This window comes from Pangasianodon hypophthalmus, chromosome 5 (assembly GCF_027358585.1).
Source record: "Pangasianodon hypophthalmus isolate fPanHyp1 chromosome 5, fPanHyp1.pri, whole genome shotgun sequence".
In the NCBI taxonomy this organism is placed as follows: domain Eukaryota; kingdom Metazoa; phylum Chordata; class Actinopteri; order Siluriformes; family Pangasiidae; genus Pangasianodon; species Pangasianodon hypophthalmus.
The window spans coordinates 2,950,616-2,974,237 of NC_069714.1; the positions used below are offsets into that span (position 1 = coordinate 2,950,616).

At 38.7% G+C, this 23,622-nt stretch overlaps 1 long non-coding RNA gene across 1 annotated transcript; it reads left to right on the forward strand.

The window, feature by feature from the left end:
- The first annotated feature begins 223 nt into the window (after positions 1-223).
- Positions 224-20,896, forward strand: LOC113540168 (uncharacterized). Its single transcript, XR_003404002.3, has 3 exons — positions 224-549; positions 714-807; positions 16,594-20,896. It is a non-coding gene; the product is annotated as an uncharacterized LOC113540168 (long non-coding RNA).
- Positions 20,897-23,622: the final 2,726 nt, after the last annotated feature.

Genomic DNA, 23,622 nt, shown 5'->3' on the forward strand with positions numbered 1-23,622 from the left:
GTACAATTTAATGTTGAATAGCTGAAATCTTTACATTTTGCATTGTTGCTGTCTACAGTGGACACATTAAAACAATAAAAAAAGGTTATTATAAAAAGACGCTTTTTCAGACCTCGGTACTCAGCAGGCTAGGAGTCCAGATTTTTGTTTTATAAAACAGTAATAGTAAGGATGAGAGGAGAAAGAGGGTGAGCGCAGAGAGGAGGAGAAGCTGTGCTGAGGGAAGTCTGTGTGCAGTGTCACGTGTGTGAAGTGTAATTCGCATCACAGTGACTCTTTGATTTAACAGCTCTGTGAATCAGGAGGTGTGTGTGTGTGTGTGTGTGTATGTTACTCTGCTGTACAGCTTTATGAAGATTTTCGTTCATCACCGGGAGAGAGCTGCTCGAGCCGCGCGCGCGCCCGCTGCTGTCCCGCTGGGCGTGTGTGTGCGCTGAACGGGAATTTAAATCGGGAATTTTAATCGGGAATTTGAGAGGATGTGGATGTGGGTTTTGGGTTGAGACACAATGAATAAAGACATCCAGTAGACTACTGAGTCTTCGACACGTAAGTCGGCTGTTTTCTCCTTCTGTTTTCATATAAAAAGGAAAAAAGTATAATCGAGATGTAAAAAGCGGGATTTTATCAAGCGGACATCGTGATGTTTACGGCATTGGATCTCGTTTCAGTTGGATTTCACTGACATTTTCTCTTCTTTTTCTTCCGAGCAGATGGTTTGCTTTGCAAGAATGTCCAAGGTCCGAGTTCTTCTTTTTCTCGTAAAGCACTTCGTGTTTTCTCTTCTGTCTGCGAGCATCACTAAAGGTAAAGCGACCTCGGTTTCATTCAGGATTGACCCAACAATGGGTACAGCTCACAGACTGAACACAAGATATATACAGAATGGGTACAGCTCACAGACTGTACATAAGATATATACAGAATGGGTACAGCTCACAGACTGAACACAAGATATATACAGAATGGGTACAGCTCACAGACTGAACACAAGATATATACAGAATGGGTACAGCTCACAGACTGAACACAAGATATATACAGAATGGGTACAGCTCACAGACAGTACACAAGATATATACAGAATGGGTACAGCTCACAGACTGAACACAAGATATATACAGAATGGGTACAGCTCACAGACTGAACACAAGATATATACAGAATGGGTACAGCTCACAGACTGAACACAAGATATATACAGAATGGGTACAGCTCACAGACTGAACACAAGATATATACAGAATGGGTACAGCTCACAGACTGAACACAAGATATATACAGAATGGGTACAGCTCACAGACTGAACACAAGATATATACAGAATGGGTACAGCTCACAGACAGTACACAAGATATATACAGAATGGGTACAGCTCACAGACTGAACACAAGATATATACAGAATGGGTACAGCTCACAGACTGAACACAAGATATATACAGAATGGGTACAGCTCACAGACTGAACACAAGATATATACAGAATGGGTACAGCTCACAGAATGAACACAAGATATATACAGAATGGGTACAGCTCACAGAATGAACACAAGATATATACAGAATGGGTACAGCTCACAGACAGAACACAAGATATATACAGAATGGGTACAGCTCACAGACAGTACACAAGATATATACAGAATGGGTACAGCTCACAGACAGAACACAAGATATATACAGAATGGGTACAGCTCACAGACAGTACACAAGATATATACAGAATGGGTACAGCTCACAGACTGAACACAAGATATATACAGAATGGGTACAGCTCACAGACAGTACACAAGATATATACAGAATGGGTACAGCTCACAGACTGAACACAAGATATATACAGAATGGGTACAGCTCACAGACTGTACATAAGATATATACAGAATGGGTACAGCTCACAGACTGTACATAAGATATATACAGAATGGGTACAGCTCACAGACTGAACACAAGATATATACAGAATGGGTACAGCTCACAGACTGAACACAAGATATATACAGAATGGGTACAGCTCACAGACTGAACATAAGATATATACAGAATGGGTACAGCTCACAGACAGTACACAAGATATATACAGAATGGGTACAGCTCACAGACAGAACACAAGATATATACAGAATGGGTACAGCTCACAGACTGAACACAAGATATATACAGAATGGGTACAGCTCACAGACAGTACACAAGATATATACAGAATGGGTACAGCTCACAGACAGAACACAAGATATATACAGAATGGGTACAGCTCACAGACAGAACACAAGATATATACAGAATGGGTACAGCTCACAGACAGAACACAAGATATATACAGAATGGGTACAGCTCACAGACAGTACACAAGATATATACAGAATGGGTACAGCTCACAGACAGAACACAAGATATATACAGAATGGGTACAGCTCACAGACAGTACACAAGATATATACAGAATGGGTACAGCTCACAGACTGAACACAAGATATATACAGAATGGGTACAGCTCACAGACTGAACACAAGATATATACAGAATGGGTACAGCTCACAGAATGAACACAAGATATATACAGAATGGGTACAGCTCACAGACTGAACACAAGATATATACAGAATGGGTACAGCTCACAGACTGAACACAAGATATATACAGAATGGGTACAGCTCACAGACAGTACACAAGATATATACAGAATGGGTACAGCTCACAGACAGAACACAAGATATATACAGAATGGGTACAGCTCACAGACAGAACACAAGATATATACAGAATGGGTACAGCTCACAGACAGAACACAAGATATATACAGAATGGGTACAGCTCACAGACAGTACACAAGATATATACAGAATGGGTACAGCTCACAGACAGAACACAAGATATATACAGAATGGGTACAGCTCACAGACAGAACACAAGATATATACAGAATGGGTACAGCTCACAGACAGAACACAAGATATATACAGAATGGGTACAGCTCACAGACAGTACACAAGATATATACAGAATGGGTACAGCTCACAGACTGAACACAAGATATATACAGAATGGGTACAGCTCACAGACTGTACATAAGATATATACAGAATGGGTACAGCTCACAGACTGAACACAAGATATATACAGAATGGGTACAGCTCACAGACTGTACATAAGATATATACAGAATGGGTACAGCTCACAGACTGAACACAAGATATATACAGAATGGGTACAGCTCACAGACTGAACACAAGATATATACAGAATGGGTACAGCTCACAGACTGAACATAAGATATATACAGAATGGGTACAGCTCACAGACAGTACACAAGATATATACAGAATGGGTACAGCTCACAGACAGAACACAAGATATATACAGAATGGGTACAGCTCACAGACAGTACATAAGATATATACAGAATGGGTACAGCTCACAGACAGTACACAAGATATATACAGAATGGGTACAGCTCACAGACAGTACACAAGATATATACAGAATGGGTACAGCTCACAGACAGTACACAAGATATATACAGAATGGGTACAGCTCACAGAATGAACACAAGATATATACAGAATGGGTACAGCTCACAGACTGAACACAAGATATATACAGAATGGGTACAGCTCACAGACTGAACACAAGATATATACAGAATGGGTACAGCTCACAGACAGTACACAAGATATATACAGAATGGGTACAGCTCACAGACTGAACACAAGATATATACAGAATGGGTACAGCTCACAGACTGTACATAAGATATATACAGAATGGGTACAGCTCACAGACTGAACACAAGATATATACAGAATGGGTACAGCTCACAGACAGTACACAAGATATATACAGAATGGGTACAGCTCACAGACAGTACACAAGATATATACAGAATGGGTACAGCTCACAGACTGAACACAAGATATATACAGAATGGGTACAGCTCACAGACAGTACACAAGATATATACAGAATGGGTACAGCTCACAGACTGTACATAAGATATATACAGAATGGGTACAGCTCACAGACTGAACACAAGATATATACAGAATGGGTACAGCTCACAGACTGTACATAAGATATATACAGAATGGGTACAGCTCACAGACTGAACACAAGATATATACAGAATGGGTACAGCTCACAGACAGTACACAAGATATATACAGAATGGGTACAGCTCACAGACTGAACACAAGATATATACAGAATGGGTACAGCTCACAGACTGAACACAAGATATATACAGAATGGGTACAGCTCACAGACAGTACACAAGATATATACAGAATGGGTACAGCTCACAGACTGAACACAAGATATATACAGAATGGGTACAGCTCACAGACTGAACACAAGATATATACAGAATGGGTACAGCTCACAGACTGTACATAAGATATATACAGAATGGGTACAGCTCACAGACTGAACACAAGATATATACAGAATGGGTACAGCTCACAGACAGAACACAAGATATATACAGAATGGGTACAGCTCACAGACAGTACATAAGATATATACAGAATGGGTACAGCTCACAGACTGAACACAAGATATATACAGAATGGGTACAGCTCACAGACAGTACACAAGATATATACAGAATGGGTACAGCTCACAGACAGTACACAAGATATATACAGAATGGGTACAGCTCACAGACTGAACACAAGATATATACAGAATGGGTACAGCTCACAGACTGAACACAAGATATATACAGAATGGGTACAGCTCACAGACAGTACACAAGATATATACAGAATGGGTACAGCTCACAGACTGAACACAAGATATATACAGAATGGGTACAGCTCACAGACTGAACACAAGATATATACAGAATGGGTACAGCTCACAGACTGTACATAAGATATATACAGAATGGGTACAGCTCACAGACTGAACACAAGATATATACAGAATGGGTACAGCTCACAGACAGAACACAAGATATATACAGAATGGGTACAGCTCACAGACAGTACATAAGATATATACAGAATGGGTACAGCTCACAGACAGTACACAAGATATATACAGAATGGGTACAGCTCACAGACAGTACACAAGATATATACAGAATGGGTACAGCTCACAGACTGAACACAAGATATATACAGAATGGGTACAGCTCACAGACTGTACATAAGATATATACAGAATGGGTACAGCTCACAGACTGAACACAAGATATATACAGAATGGGTACAGCTCACAGACTGTACATAAGATATATACAGAATGGGTACAGCTCACAGACTGAACACAAGATATATACAGAATGGGTACAGCTCACAGACAGTACACAAGATATATACAGAATGGGTACAGCTCACAGACAGTACACAAGATATATACAGAATGGGTACAGCTCACAGACAGAACACAAGATATATACAGAATGGGTACAGCTCACAGACAGTACACAAGATATATACAGAATGGGTACAGCTCACAGACAGTACACAAGATATATACAGAATGGGTACAGCTCACAGACAGTACACAAGATATATACAGAATGGGTACAGCTCACAGACAGTACACAAGATATATACAGAATGGGTACAGCTCACAGAATGAACACAAGATATATACAGAATGGGTACAGCTCACAGACTGAACACAAGATATATACAGAATGGGTACAGCTCACAGACTGAACACAAGATATATACAGAATGGGTACAGCTCACAGACAGTACACAAGATATATACAGAATGGGTACAGCTCACAGACTGAACACAAGATATATACAGAATGGGTACAGCTCACAGACTGTACATAAGATATATACAGAATGGGTACAGCTCACAGACTGAACACAAGATATATACAGAATGGGTACAGCTCACAGACAGTACACAAGATATATACAGAATGGGTACAGCTCACAGACAGTACACAAGATATATACAGAATGGGTACAGCTCACAGACTGAACACAAGATATATACAGAATGGGTACAGCTCACAGACAGTACACAAGATATATACAGAATGGGTACAGCTCACAGACTGAACACAAGATATATACAGAATGGGTACAGCTCACAGACTGTACATAAGATATATACAGAATGGGTACAGCTCACAGACTGAACACAAGATATATACAGAATGGGTACAGCTCACAGACTGAACACAAGATATATACAGAATGGGTACAGCTCACAGACTGTACACAAGATATATACAGAATGGGTACAGCTCACAGACTGAACACAAGATATATACAGAATGGGTACAGCTCACAGACTGTACATAAGATATATACAGAATGGGTACAGCTCACAGACAGTACACAAGATATATACAGAATGGGTACAGCTCACAGACTGTACATAAGATATATACAGAATGGGTACAGCTCACAGACTGTACATAAGATATATACAGAATGGGTACAGCTCACAGACAGTACACAAGATATATACAGAATGGGTACAGCTCACAGACTGAACACAAGATATATACAGAATGGGTACAGCTCACAGACAGTACACAAGATATATACAGAATGGGTACAGCTCACAGACTGAACACAAGATATATACAGAATGGGTACAGCTCACAGACTGAACACAAGATATATACAGAATGGGTACAGCTCACAGACTGTACATAAGATATATACAGAATGGGTACAGCTCACAGACTGAACACAAGATATATACAGAATGGGTACAGCTCACAGACTGAACACAAGATATATACAGAATGGGTACAGCTCACAGACTGTACATAAGATATATACAGAATGGGTACAGCTCACAGACTGAACATAAGATATATACAGAATGGGTACAGCTCACAGACTGAACACAAGATATATACAGAATGGGTACAGCTCACAGACTGTACATAAGATATATACAGAATGGGTACAGCTCACAGACTGAACACAAGATATATACAGAATGGGTACAGCTCACAGACTGTACATAAGCTATATACAGAATGGGTACAGCTCACAGACAGTACACAAGATATATACAGAATGGGTACAGCTCACAGACTGAACACAAGATATATACAGAATGGGTACAGCTCACAGACTGTACATAAGATATATACAGAATGGGTACAGCTCACAGACAGTACATAAGATATATACAGAATGGGTACAGCTCACAGACTGAACACAAGATATATACAGAATGGGTACAGCTCACAGACAGTACATAAGATATATACAGAATGGGTACAGCTCACAGACAGTACATAAGATATATACAGAATGGGTACAGCTCACAGACTGAACACAAGATATATACAGAATGGGTACAGCTCACAGACAGTACATAAGATATATACAGAATGGGTACAGCTCACAGACAGTACACAAGATATATACAGAATGGGTACAGCTCACAGACAGTACATAAGATATATACAGAATGGGTACAGCTCACAGACTGAACACAAGATATATACAGAATGGGTACAGCTCACAGACAGTACATAAGATATATACAGAATGGGTACAGCTCACAGACTGTACATAAGATCTAATATTGTGTAGGTCCCCCTTGTGCCACCAAAACAGCTCTGACCCGTCGAGGCATGGGCTCCCCAAGACCTCTGAAGGTGTTTTGTGGTATCTGACACCAAGGCATATTGTTCTCTAACTAATGTTAGCTATGAGAAACAAGAGCAGAATTTAATATGGGCAGATTTTCCCTGTAACAGAAATTATTGTTCAACCGCGTTTAAGCCAGTACTAAGTAGAAACTATTCACTGGCATCACACTACTTATTAGTACCATTCTGTATATATCTTGTGTACAGTCTGTGAGCTGTACCCATTCTGTATATATCTTGTGTTCAGTCTGTGAGCTGTACCCATTCTGTATATATCTTGTGTTCAGTCTGTGAGCTGTACCCATTCTGTATATATCTTATGTACTGTCTGTGAGCTGTACCCATTCTGTATATATCTTGTGTTCAGTCTGTGAGCTGTACCCATTCTGTATATATCTTGTGTACTGTCTGTGAGCTGTACCCATTCTGTATATATCTTGTGTTCAGTCTGTGAGCTGTACCCATTCTGTATATATCTTGTGTTCAGTCTGTGAGCTGTACCCATTCTGTATATATCTTGTGTTCAGTCTGTGAGCTGTACCCATTCTGTATATATCTTGTGTTCAGTCTGTGAGCTGTACCCATTCTGTATATATCTTGTGTTCAGTCTGTGAGCTGTACCCATTCTGTATATATCTTGTGTTCAGTCTGTGAGCTGTACCCATTCTGTATATATCTTGTGTACTGTCTGTGAGCTGTACCCATTCTGTATATATCTTGTGTTCTGTCTGTGAGCTGTACCCATTCTGTATATATCTTGTGTACAGTCTGTGAGCTGTACCCATTCTGTATATATCTTGTGTTCTGTCTGTGAGCTGTACCCATTCTGTATATATCTTGTGTTCAGTCTGTGAGCTGTACCCATTCTGTATATATCTTGTGTTCAGTCTGTGAGCTGTACCCATTCTGTATATATCTTGTGTTCATTCTGTGAGCTGTACCCATTCTGTATATATCTTGTGTTCAGTCTGTGAGCTGTACCCATTCTGTATATATCTTGTGTTCATTCTGTGAGCTGTACCCATTCTGTATATATCTTGTGTACAGTCTGTGAGCTGTACCCATTCTGTATATATCTTGTGTTCAGTCTGTGAGCTGTACCCATTCTGTATATATCTTGTGTTCAGTCTGTGAGCTGTACCCATTCTGTATATATCTTGTGTACTGTCTGTGAGCTGTACCCATTCTGTATATATCTTGTGTTCATTCTGTGAGCTGTACCCATTCTGTATATATCTTGTGTTCAGTCTGTGAGCTGTACCCATTCTGTATATATCTTGTGTTCAGTCTGTGAGCTGTACCCATTCTGTATATATCTTGTGTTCATTCTGTGAGCTGTACCCATTCTGTATATATCTTGTGTTCAGTCTGTGAGCTGTACCCATTCTGTATATATCTTGTGTTCAGTCTGTGAGCTGTACCCATTCTGTATATATCTTATGTACAGTCTGTGAGCTGTACCCATTCTGTATATATCTTGTGTTCAGTCTGTGAGCTGTACCCATTCTGTATATATCTTGTGTTCAGTCTGTGAGCTGTACCCATTCTGTATATATCTTGTGTTCAGTCTGTGAGCTGTACCCATTCTGTATATATCTTGTGTACTGTCTGTGAGCTGTACCCATTCTGTATATATCTTGTGTACTGTCTGTGAGCTGTACCCATTCTGTATATATCTTGTGTTCATTCTGTGAGCTGTACCCATTCTGTATATATCTTGTGTTCAGTCTGTGAGCTGTACCCATTCTGTATATATCTTGTGTTCAGTCTGTGAGCTGTACCCATTCTGTATATATCTTGTGTTCAGTCTGTGAGCTGTACCCATTCTGTATATATCTTGTGTTCAGTCTGTGAGCTGTACCCATTCTGTATATATCTTGTGTTCAGTCTGTGAGCTGTACCCATTCTGTATATATCTTGTGTACTGTCTGTGAGCTGTACCCATTCTGTATATATCTTGTGTTCATTCTGTGAGCTGTACCCATTCTGTATATATCTTGTGTTCAGTCTGTGAGCTGTACCCATTCTGTATATATCTTGTGTTCAGTCTGTGAGCTGTACCCATTCTGTATATATCTTGTGTTCAGTCTGTGAGCTGTACCCATTCTGTATATATCTTGTGTACAGTCTGTGAGCTGTACCCATTCTGTATATATCTTGTGTTCAGTCTGTGAGCTGTACCCATTCTGTATATATCTTGTGTACTGTCTGTGAGCTGTACCCATTCTGTATATATCTTGTGTACAGTCTGTGAGCTGTACCCATTCTGTATATATCTTGTGTTCATTCTGTGAGCTGTACCCATTCTGTATATATCTTATGTACAGTCTGTGAGCTGTACCCATTCTGTATATATCTTGTGTTCAGTCTGTGAGCTGTACCCATTCTGTATATATCTTGTGTTCAGTCTGTGAGCTGTACCCATTCTGTATATATCTTGTGTTCAGTCTGTGAGCTGTACCCATTCTGTATATATCTTGTGTTCAGTCTGTGAGCTGTACCCATTCTGTATATATCTTGTGTTCAGTCTGTGAGCTGTACCCATTCTGTATATATCTTGTGTTCAGTCTGTGAGCTGTACCCATTCTGTATATATCTTATGTTCAGTCTGTGAGCTGTACCCATTCTGTACATATCTTGTGTACAGTCTGTGAGCTGTACCCATTCTGTATATATCTTGTGTTCATTCTGTGAGCTGTACCCATTCTGTATATATCTTGTGTTCAGTCTGTGAGCTGTACCCATTCTGTATATATCTTATGTACTGTCTGTGAGCTGTACCCATTCTGTATATATCTTGTGTTCTGTCTGTGAGCTGTACCCATTCTGTATATATCTTGTGTTCATTCTGTGAGCTGTACCCATTCTGTATATATCTTGTGTACAGTCTGTGAGCTGTACCCATTCTGTATATATCTTGTGTACTGTCTGTGAGCTGTACCCATTCTGTATATATCTTGTGTACTGTCTGTGAGCTGTACCCATTCTGTATATATCTTGTGTTCAGTCTGTGAGCTGTACCCATTCTGTATATATCTTGTGTTCAGTCTGTGAGCTGTACCCATTCTGTATATATCTTGTGTTCAGTCTGTGAGCTGTACCCATTCTGTATATATCTTATGTTCAGTCTGTGAGCTGTACCCATTCTGTACATATCTTGTGTACTGTCTGTGAGCTGTACCCATTCTGTATATATCTTGTGTACTGTCTGTGAGCTGTATCTTATGTACTGATCATTGCATATACACACTCGCTTTAATAGGAACACTTGTACACATGCTCATTTATGCAGCTATCCAATCAGCCAATCATGTGGCAGCAGCACAATGCATAAAATCCTGCAGATGCAGGTCAATAGCTTCAGTTAATGTTCACAACAAACATCAGAATTGGGGGGAAAAGTGTGATCTCTGTGACTTTAACCGTGGTTGTTGGTACCAGATGGGCTGGTTTGTGTATTTCAGAAATTGCTGATCTCCTGGGATTTTCATACACAACATTCTCTAGAGTTTATATATATATGCATTGTATATGTGCATTGTATATATACGTGTGCATTATTATATATACGTGCATTGTGCAATATGTGCATTGTATATACAGTATATATATATATATATATATATATATATATATATATATATATATATATATATATATATATATATGAAATACAAGAGGCTGTAGAGGTATAGGTATGAACGGGAGATAGAATACCAGTGGGTCAGGTTACCAATATTATATTGTGTAAATCAGCAGCCAGTGTTGCTAAGAAATTAGTTAACATCAAGCTAACTATTATGTTAGACTATGTAACTAGGCCTAATCATGCTGATAATATCCCATCCATTCTCAGAAATTTTGGACTTAAGGTCCAAATTTAATAGATTAATTTTGTAATCGGTAATGTTTTAAATTGTAATAAATTTACAATTTAAAATGTCTAAATAAATAACCGTATCAGTTTATCCTATATAATATAATTCATAAATATGATGTATTTAAAAAGAAAAAAAAAAACATGGTTTAAAAAAAACATGGTCAGCCTATCCTTTTTATATTCAATAATCCATCCACTGTCAAATCATCATCCCTCTATGAGTATAGATGTCATTATTATAGTACCATCGTAAATCCACACAAGCAGGAAAATGGTTTTAAAACATTTTTTACATTTTCTAGTTGGAATTAGAAACACCTATTTCTCTGTGGTCTAACCATTCCAACTGTCAAAGAAGAGAGTGGTTTCAGAATTATCAGCACCTTTGCACTTAATATTTCGTGCCTTCAGCAGCACTGAGTCTCTTCCTGTAATGTCTAGCAAGGTTGGAGAAACACTTGTAGAGGATCTTGGACTGTGCTTCAAACTCTTATTCTTAGCAGGCAGGAGACTGTGAGTTTGAATCCTGATGATGCCACAGGCATCAGTGGCTGGGGCTCTGAAAGAGTGCAGCTGGCTCACTACACAAACCCTTGCATGTATTTCTTAGTAGAGCTCCTGCATTTTCAGTTCTTTCACTACACTTGCGATGATGGTATTTTACACTCAGTGTCTGCAAGAGCTCCTGAAGATAAAGGTCAATAATAATACTTTCAAAGCCCCTTCTAGCAAGCTGGAAAAATTCTTCAAACTGTATGTTTAGTCATGCATACACAAGTATGAAGGTAAGAAAATACTTATATAGAAATAATAGAGAAAATTGAAGGACAAGTTGCCGTCTCATTATATAGACAAATGCAAACAAACCTTCTGGAAATGCAAAAGCCTCACTATTTCAAAATGGAAATGTGTCATAAAAAAGGAGTCCATGGGCCTTTCTCTCTGGTTGTGTAAGATGGCATTACAAGTTTTATACCTTCAGCTCCAGTATTATTGGCATCCTTGGCAAAGGTGGATAAAAAAGGTTATGAAAATGTCTGGTTTAATGTGTAATCTCAATTCAGTATTTAAAACTTAATATATTCATCCATTCACTGATCTTCAGTTTATCCTGATCAGGGCCATACTGGATCTGGAGTCTATTGAGGCAACACTGGGTGTGAAGTGGGAATACACCCTAAATGGGAACGCCAGTCAGTTACCACACACAGGACACCACACACATCACACACTCGTTCACACCTAGAGGCAACTTAGTGTAACCAATCCACCTACTGGCAGGTTTTTGGTAATTATTTATACTCCATAACTGGAACTAATGGACGACAGCTTAACTTCATGAGCTGACTGTGTATGGGCAGTTAGCATTACATTTACATTTACATTTATGGCATTTGGCAGATGCTCTTATCCAGAGCGACTTACAATAGTGCTTTAAAGTCTATCAAAAATACATTCTGATACTGGCTCACTAGGTCACAAACTAAAAATACCATCAGTCCAAAACTCTGTTGGGGAGGTGATAGACAAGCGCTCAGACAATACTTTTTTTTTTTTGGTAAGTGCTAACTTAAGAAGTAGTTTAAGAAGAGGTAAGTCTTTAGACGTTGTTTGAAGACTGCCAGTGACTCAGCTGTTCGGACATCTAGGGGAAGTTCATTCCACCACCTTGGAGCCAGAACAGAGAAGAGTCTCGATGCATGCCTTCCTTGTACCCTGAGAGATGGAGGGATCAGTCGAGCAGTGCTAGAGGATCGGAGGGAGCGTGGTGGCGCTCGAAGTGTGATAAGTGCTTTGAGATAAATGGGTGCTGGTCCGTTTTTGGCTTTGTAGGCGAGCATCAGTGTTTTAAATCTGATGCGGGCAGCTACAGGAAGCCAGTGGAGGGAGCGCAGCAATGGGGTGGTGTGGGAAAATTTAGGAAGGTTGAAAACCAGTCGTGCAGCTGCATTCTGGATGAGTTGCAGAGGACGAATGGCGCTCAGAGGCAGACCTGCCAGGAGGGAGTTGCAGTAGTCCAGTCTTGAAATGACAAGGGACTGAACAAGCACCTGTGTGGCCTGTGAGGAAAGAAATGGACGAATTCTTCTGATGTTATAAAGGAGAAATCGACATGAGCGTGTCAGATTAGCAATGTGAGAGGAGAAGGAGAGTTGATTGTCCATGGTTACCCCAAGGTTGCGTGCAGTAACCGAAGGCGAGATCAGAGAATTGTCTAGGGAAATTGCAAGATCCTGAGATGGGGAAGAATCACCTGAGATGAACAGCAGTTCAGTTTTGGTGGGATTAAGTTTCAGCTGGTGAGTTGTCATCCATGATGAGATGTCAGCCAGACAAGCTGATATCCGAGTAGAAACATGAGAGTCTGAGGGAGGGAAGGAGAGGATGATTTGAGTGTCATCTGCATAGCAGTGGTATGAAAACCCATGTGAGGATATGACCGTGCCAAGAGATCGAGTATAGAAGGAGAACAGGAGAGGAACAAGAACTGAGCCTTGTGGAACACCAGTGGAGAGTCTGCAGGGAGCAGATGTGGATCCCCTCCATGTCACCTGATATGACCGACCTTCCAGGTAGGAAGCAAACCATTGCCATGCTGCGCCACGAATTCCTAGACTCATGAGGGTGGACAAGAGAGTCTTGTGGTTCACCGTGTCAAATGCTGCTGAAAGGTCAAGGAGGATGAGAACTGAAGACAGTTTGGCTGATCTAGCAGCATGTAGCTTCTCAGTGACGGCCAAAAGGGCAGTCTCTGTGGAGTGTGCCGGTTTGAAGCCAGACTGATTGGGATCTTGGAGGTTGTTCTGTGAGAGATAGCTGATTGTAGGTGGTTCGTTCAAGGGTTTTAGAAAGAAAAGAGAGAAGTGATACCGGTCATGTAGCATGTTCTCAGAAAGCATTAAACTGCCCTGTGATATTTGAAAAGATGCAGTGGCTTCATGTAGCTCAGAGGAAGTGTGTGTTAGTCTTTACCGTCCCTATAGGTAGTGCTGAGTATTGGAGAACTAGCTAGTGGGTGGGAATATATATATATATAAAATATATATTAGTAATATTCTGTAAATAGCCTCTAGCTAAAACAAAAGCTTTAACATAAAGGAATGAGGGATATGATTAATAACAGAGGACACAAAATAATCCTTTGAGGGATTAATACCTAACTTGAAAATATGCAAAACTGAAAACTGTGAAGAAACAACGTTGCAGAACAAAAGATGATTTAACTGAACTACATAAAGAGGCAATTAAACCAAAAAGCTCTCTCTAATTGCTTGAGCTGCCAGACTGTGCTATTAATAAAAGAGATAGAGAGTAAAACAGCAGCATGACAGATGAGTAAAGAGATTTTGATAGTTGAGTCTTACCAAATCAGCCATGGGGGAAAAAAAGATATACAGTAAATGACTACTGAGAAAAGCCACTTAGAAAAAAGTATAGTAGATTCAGCATGAAACTTAATTTCCGTTTCGGTTTTAATGTGCTTTACATAAACAGTAAAGGGGCCTTTTTTTTAAAATCTTGCTGACATAAAGATTTCAAACAAATATATAAATTAAATAGGCTGTTGTGTTATTTGTATCAACAGATGTGGAGTCTGAAGCCTGTTGTGTTTGAATTATGTGACATTCAGCAACCCATATCGGCATCGATCCATACACATTCATCTTCATCCTGCTGTCCCTCTCCTCCTCTCCTCTCCATCTCACCCCACCTCTCTCTCATTACCTTGCTGCTTTTTTCTGCCCGCTCCCTCTTCATTTCCCCTTCTCACACACTGATACGCTATCTGTTTTTCACACGAATCCTTGGTCATCTAGAGAAAACTGGAAGTGTAATTGTTGCCTTTGAGGCTTTTGCAAGTAGGAGTTTGATTTATTTTAATGACCAGCAACATGTGAATAAAGTTGCATTTTTGTAAATACAACACGGTCCAAACAGTCTGCAAACAAGTGTTATTGTATCATCTGTTATTTTTCAACTGACTGTGAAATCATTGTAACAAATTGAAATACTGTATATCCATGGGGAAGATGTCTAAATACATCTAAGGTACTAAGGTACATACTGACTCTTTTTTTTTGGCTGTGATAACCGACCAATTAAAGGGGTGTGTTGGTACCAGGAAAAACACTAAAATATGCAGGCAGGACTGGGGGTTCTCCTCGACCTAATGACTCATAATCGCACTGTAATAATCTGTTGTCACCCAGAAGAAGATGGGTTCCTCTAAAGTCTGGTTCCTCTAAAGCTTTCTTCCTCTTGTCACCTCAGGGAGTTTTCCTTGTCACTGTTTCCCTGGCTTGTGCAATAGCGATCTAAATCTACATTCAAATTTCTGTAAAGGTGCTTTCTCACAGTGTTTATTTAAAAAACTCTATACAAATAAAATTAAATTGAATTCTTTACAGGCATTTACACAAATTACACAATATGCATAAGTAATCGTGAGATTAGCACATGTCCATGCCACATCTTTTATGAGAAAAACTACATGCTACAGTCATCCTTATGTATTAGAGGCTTGGTAAGACTCTTTACATCAGGAAACACTCATCACAGTCAGCCTTGTGTGATCTTGTGTGCAATTAGCAGAAAATCTCATTCGTCACCCAGGATAAACTACAGTAGTTGCCTTAGTACGCCCACTGAAATATAGCTTATCGTGGTGTGATTTATACAGAATATTATAAAAAAAAAGCAGTGTAGAAATGTAAAGCTTTGATAATACTATTGTAATAATGCTGATTTAAAATGTGGGTTAAATCAAAACTTTAATGCCCCTAAGGTAAAATAAGGTAAAATAATTACTAATCCTGCATCACTGCTATTATTTCATTATATAGTATCCATGTTTAATCAGCAAATTTACAAATAAATAAAAAAAAAAACCATTTAAACCTCTGCAGCTTTTTTTGACACCATGATCTGTACTGGTTTATCATGATAGTAATCTTACAAGTATTTTTACTAGTCCTCAGCTCTCAACCACAGATTTGAATAGAACACACAAGTACTGTAATTTTCTGTCACAGTATTATGACCATACCAGCATAGTCACAACCTATCATGGGCAATAAACCTTTTCTTTTGGCTTCTCAACACCAACCCTCTGCTCCTCCTCAGGTCACAGCACAGGCAGACCAGAGGTGCCGTTACCCACTGAGGGAGTGTCATATGGCAGTGGCCTTCACTCTGTGCTGCAGGATTCGGTCTCACCAGCCTTTGGTGCCACCATCATAATTATCGTCACCGTGATTGTGAGTGGAAGTGCCTACCTCTGCTTTCTCAAGTATGTTTGTGCTGGCTGCTGCAAACCCACACAAGTGGCTCCTGTCAGTAATACGAACCCCAACAAGAGTGAGGAGCAAGTGTAGTGAGGACTTTGTTCAAAAGCTGCTATACAATATTATTACAATTACACTTTTAACCCCAAATCCCATAGGGCACTGAGGCTATGTCAATGGAGAGAGCATAAAAACGAAAAGAGAAAGCTAATTTGGGACTGCTGATCTCTTTCTAACACTGATTTGAATATATTTCTTTAGCAAATCTGTACCATTAGAGAGCATTACTTCCACAGCAATTAATTATTGTTCATGTTCTGTTAACTACAAAGGAGTGGATTCTTCTCTACAGATTTAAAAACAAGGGTAATGCAATATATATTAAAATATGTAGAGAATCATCATATCTCTACATAGCTTATCATATTCTTATCAGTTCTTATAAATACCAGTCATGTAAAATTTAAGATATATACAGTAGGTTATTTATATACATATTATACAATATTAGTGGTATGTTCAGTTAAATGTAACTTAGACTGGTGCAGCAAACAACAGAGACTGGTGCTTGTTCAGTGTATTTTCGTGTCATGATTGCCTTTTTTCACAACATGATTCATCATCAAAAATGTGGTGATTTAAGTGTTGGCATTTTGTGTTTGTTGACATTAATTAACGTTAAATTGTAACGTTAAATTTGATTGTGCTTAGCCTTCAGTAGTTTGTTAATGTAATGTTCAGAAACCTGTTGTATCTGATCTCACTTGGATTTTTTTCTATAAAAGGTCGCAAACCCTGTACTTAAAAATCTATAAGACAACACTTTTTAGCTTTACTGTCATAGTATCACATTAAGGCTATAACTATTTTAGAATTCAGTACACCATCACCCTTATTGAAAAGCAGTGATCTCTGAGTTTGAAATGGAAATATGGACTATTCCAAAGAGCGATTTTTCTATTGTTTATGGACAAAAAAAAAAATCAGCAATTAGTATATAAAACACATGCAGCGATTGATATTTGAGGCTTCTTTGAGGGAGAGTTGGCTATATTGCTTTATTATATCAAAACAGTTTTTCAAATATACCATTGTAGCAACACTTAGAGAACACAGGCACTGGTCAGTCAGTAAAATAATGAAAAAATGTTCAAAACAAAGAATGTTGCAGAATTCCTACCCTGTTTGTTTTGAAATGCTATTTGCTTCCAGCTCGTTTGCCACTTTCTGCTTGGCCACACACATGCGCTCAGCTCACTGCTCAACGAGGGAGAGAAACAGAAAGAAAGATCACAGACAGAAAGGCTCAGGGGTGCCATGTTAGTCATTACCCCCTTAGCTCGTCCCCAAACACTTTCCTCCCAGAGCAGACCCACGCTAAATCACGTCCCCACCTGCTACAATTGCTTATCATGATACTCGGCATAATTAATGATGCCATTAATCTTCATTAAAGTTTATAAGGCCTGCCAGCCACAAAACAGCCCCAGTGGGGTTTTTCTTTGTACCCTTTTTTTAAACCCAGGATACAGATAGTATTCATGGCTAAAATGTTTGATTTTAGTATCGTCTGACCAGAAAACAAGATTCTAACTGTAGTTCCAATGAGGCTTTGTGAAGTGAACTTCTTTTGTGCAAATCTGTACACAAGTGTCCTCTTCCTAGCAATTCTTTTAACCCCGATAGCACTGTAGAACTGTTTGTGTATTATTTATATTTAGCATCTGTCTTTTTTATTATTTATGACTCTATTATTTAAGTGTTTTCATCCTTGTGATGGATGACAAACAGATATAACCTCGTGTGCAACCTCATGATTGGTCAAAAGCAATAATACAGGGGACTGGGGACCATGTATTAAGCTGTTTGTGCCAGATTTCCGTCGTAATTATGCCACATTCTGTGCAAAGAATTCTGTATGTAATGTAAGAAACTGACGTATAAGCCTAAATGTACAGTTTATGCAGGGCTTCTCTCCCTCATCAGGAGTGGGTAGTCAGTACAAAAAAGGGTATAGAAATGGAAAGTGCAGCTGATTGTGTTTAATTTACTAAACTCTGGACAATTAGCAGTGGCCAGTTTTGTGTGTGAATTGTGTAAATTGGTGCCATTCGTGCTGTGCAGAAGGCAATATAGATAATGCCTGGGTGCGTGCCTGCAAAAACTGAATACTTTTGGACTGCTGATGCAGGTTGTTTTCATTAGCATAAATACTATTTTTATTCATTAGCATAAATACTATTTATTAATGACAAAATATATCCTAATGTGAGATCATATTAGGACCTTTGTGGAAGAACTGTTCAGGCAAAATACTCATTTTAATGCTGCTTCTCCAGTAGAAGCATTTGTGTAGATATCACTTGTCAGTTGCCCGTAATTCTGGAGACTGTAATTATGCTTTTAGTATGCTGTTTCATTTTGTGATAAATAAATCTGGTTAAGAGATTGGCTCAGTATTTCCTTAATTTCTCATTTCAAGGTAATTCCATTTGAATTATAATGCATGCCATACAGAGTAAATAAAAACAACTCTTAAATTCAAATACTGCTCATCTGTCATTGGTTGTACCTGTATTCTGAGTATTATCATAATCTAAGTGGCAGTTACTTCAAAATGTTAAACCAACAGGGGTCATTTTACAGAGCTTATAAATAGGTGCCATACTTCTGGCTACAGAGATATAAAGGAGGCAGTAGTGCACATTTGGTTACATGTACGAAAAATACAATGAAAATTTGTTCCTTTTCAATTCCTTCTAGATGGTTTCCTTCATAACTACTGGAGTATTCATTTCCATTTGCTTGTTTCCTTGCCGAGTACCAACAGCAAAGTCGTCACCTCATAACCATGTGTTATGACTGAAGTCAGAAGCCTATTAAAGGTTCCTATCTCTCAGCCAGTGTTCAACTCCAATGGGAGAGAACTGCTTCCATCAGAGAAGAATTCACTGTCAGGCTAAAAAGTTACAGAATGCAAGAATATCAGATTGTGATGTGGAAATGTAAACATTCTGAGGATATCAAAAAACGTATTAAAGTATTAAAGAAAACAGGTCAAAACTGAATTGTTCAAATGAGGCTAGAAGGGTACAAATCCAAAAGATATGGGGTAAAATTGCTGGGGTTTGCACTTGAGATTAGAGTTAATCTTGGCAAGTTTAGCCTTCGTACAATAAGCACGATGAACAAATTTCATGTTTTAATATCATGTTTACACATTACAACTGAGTATGGACCCCTCTAACTGCCAGTGGATTGTAGACTTCCTGGCAGACAGGAGGCAGTTTGTGTTGCTGGGTCCCTACTAATCAGAACCCCTATCCATCAGCACCAGTGCTCCACAAGTCTTTGTACTCTCACCTCTCCTTTACACCTTGTACACCAACATATACACGTCCAGCAACCCTTACATCAAGCTGCTCAAATCCGCGGATGACACAACCCTACCTTGCCTCATTAGCAACAATGATGCATCTGTCTACAGGAGGGAAGTGGCTCGTCTGGCATTGTGGTGCACTAAAAAACAAACCTTCATAAGAACACACCTCTCCATCTCCCCCAGGAAATCAACAATATTGCAGTGAGTAAGGGAGAGTTGTTCAAATTCCTAGGCACCAACATCTCCAAAAATCTCAAATGAGAAATAATCAGAACAATAACCAAAAAAAGCTCATCAGCTAATGTTTTTCTACTGAAGTTTTTTCTGCAGATCTACCATCGAGAACATCTTAATTTCATTGATAACCGTGTCGTTCAGCTCAGCACCTTCCTGCTTAAAGCCAGACTGCAGAGAATTGTGCACCCAGCAGAACATCTGACTGGTCACCAAGCAGTTGTCAGTCCACGAGCTGCATGACACTGAGGCCAAGAAGCGACCTGGATCTTACTCACCTAGAAAACTGTCTGTTTCAGAAACTCCCCTCAGGTTAACAGTACCGCTCCATCAGAACCAGAACCACACAAAATCTAAACGTTTTTTTCTCAACAGCAGTCAATCTCAAAAGGCTGAATACCCCTTGTATTTGTTTTGTATTTACTGTGTTTATTGTATTATGACACACTTTACCTGTTTGCCTTATTACATGTTCTTGCACTGATCTGTTAAATTCCTGTGTACTTTGTACATTGGGAGAATAAAGTGATTCTGATTCTGATGTTCCCACTGCTGTTTAATAGGATAGAGAGGAAAGGACCAGGGGATAATTAAATAGTAGAATTTTAAAGTAGTGTTTCTGGCCTTAATGTTTAATTCCAAAGATAGCATCAAGAGGTGCTTTTGAGGGGATACTAGGAAAATGTGAAAATGTATTCCTGACATAATTCTGAATTTGTAAATACTTGATGAGGTGGGTTTTAAGCAAACAGAAGCTCAGTGACAGCTGTGATGAAATGGAAAAGACCTCATTCAAAAATAAATCCTTAATCATTTTGAGCTCTACATTATGCCAATTATAGTTTTTGGAGGAAGAGGATTTCCTGTATTAGGGGTGAAAATTGGATATGAAAATCCTTAAAAATTGGGTTGTTAATAAATGATTGGGGATTAACCAATAATACAGAACAAAGTAAAGTCAGTAAGGCCTTTTGGAGTCAACCCCATGGCTACCTAGACCAATCACTATAATGACCTTCCTGCCAAAACAGAAAACTGTGAATGTGATTACTGATCACACACTCGTATAAATCCCCGACTCACACACACACACACATGATGCAAAGTCTTGCTCTCACAATGGTACCAAGCCTTTGTAGTTTGTGCATGGTCTCTGGGTTTGATGTTGAATGTTTTTGCCCTATTTGAATGTTCATATTTTATTGATTTCACTTGATCCATTAAGGAAAGAGGAAGAGAAATCCAGTGGTATGTAATTTGAATTTTGAAATTACATTTAAATGGTTGAAATATTTATGAACCAATGTTTGAATTGATGAGGGAACACTTTCAAAGATACACAATAATGTACACTTTTTACTAAAATGTTTATGTGAAATAGCACAATCTTATTAGTATATAACCTTTAGCCAGAAAAAGTACTATGAATACAATGGGGGAGGTGTGAATAGCATCGCAACATCTATGTACATGTAAAGAGATCCCCTTTTGATCCCCTTATATTCTTGAGGAAGAGCCATAGCCAGGGGCTCCATGGTTAGGGCAAATAGGCGTCCTTGGCATGTACCACATTTTAAAGAGATGTATGCAGAATCTATTAGTGCATACAGAGGCTAGAAGGATGTATAGAAAAGCTTAAACCAGGAAATAAACTGTTGACCAAAACCAAATTTATGCAATGTGTAGAAAAGATAATTTTACTCAATACAGTCAAAAGCCATTTCCACATCCAACATAAGTGAAAACTCAGGCGGCAGAGAGGGGGACAATGAGTTGATAAAATATTCAAGACCCTCCTGATATTGAAAAAGGATAGTCAGCTCTTAATGAAAGCAGTCTGGTCACTGTGGATAATGTCAAGTAAGACAGTGTCAAGGCACTGCGCAAGAACTTTGGCCAATATTTTAAAATCATCAGAGTAACTAATCTTATAACCTCCATTAATGTATAACTTGTTTGAATAATTGAAATACAGTACAGAATAATGTTTATGTCAGTAAAGAAAGTAACATTACATAATATTCCATTTTTCAGACAAAGAAGGAATACTACTAGCAAAAGAGAAGCAAGTGTGACAGTCAAATTCTCCTGGAGAAGAGGCTAGGTGCTTACAAAAACTAACATGCCAATGTTCTCATAAAACTCTATGAAATGTACCTGAGACTACTGAAGCATTTTTAAAGCATTTGATTTTTCTGTAATATTTTGAGAAAAAGTCAGAATATTTCAATAATAAATTTGTAATGTTTCAAGAAAATGTCATATTATGAGAAAAAAGTTGCAATATTTCAAGAATAAAATGAGAATACTATGACAAAATGGTACATATCAGAACGTTCATTTGTTAAAATGAGGCCCATTGAGGATGGTTAATTAACTTCATTATTTTTGAAGGCATCTTTTCTTTACAGTATTTTTTACATGTACCAAAGACCTTTGCATGATATTGTATCAACCTCTGATATTTCAGGGCAGGATGGTGAGCTGTTTGCTCTGCTATGCCCTGACTCAATTTGTGGTATAATGACCCAAGCAAGTAACTATCCTCAATAGTCTAGAGAATAATATCAGCACCTTTAAACATTTTTTTTCCCCAACAGGATGCAGTTTCAATACTTTGAGTTATTCTCAGTCTCAATAAAGTATGGTATGTTTGCTGAAGATGACATTTTTACAAAATGTAGCATAGAAACATAGAAATGCACACATACAAATTATTTCTCTGATATTTCCAAATCAATAGCAGATGCCATGGGCATATGTCTGAAAGTTGGTAGAGTCATGTGAATAAGAGGTTAACCTGAGCCTATATGGATATTTTTTGAAAAACAAACACGTTCAACACTGAGAACAACCTAACCATTAGTGTAATATGTCATTTGAACATACAAGTACGTGTATAAGTACTCGTACTTGTCAGCCACCATATGCGCATGTAAATTAACATACAGCTACAACTGACTATGTTAGTACAAATAAAGTACATTAGTGTCAGCTCCTTCAACAGCTCTACACTTGGATTGCATTCTGCATCATGGAAAAGTCGATTTGAACACAAGCATCTGGCAAATATATAAATATAAATGTAAATATAAGATGTATCAGAGTCTCTACTGCAGTCACGTATGCAGAGAAAAGACAGGATAAGGTAAAGAATAATTACTGGCCTTAATTTCTCCCCATCCCTCATCTGACTGAGCATTCCCTGCAGAAATGACTTTCTTTCGCTGTCACACCAGGGGCAACAAGAGC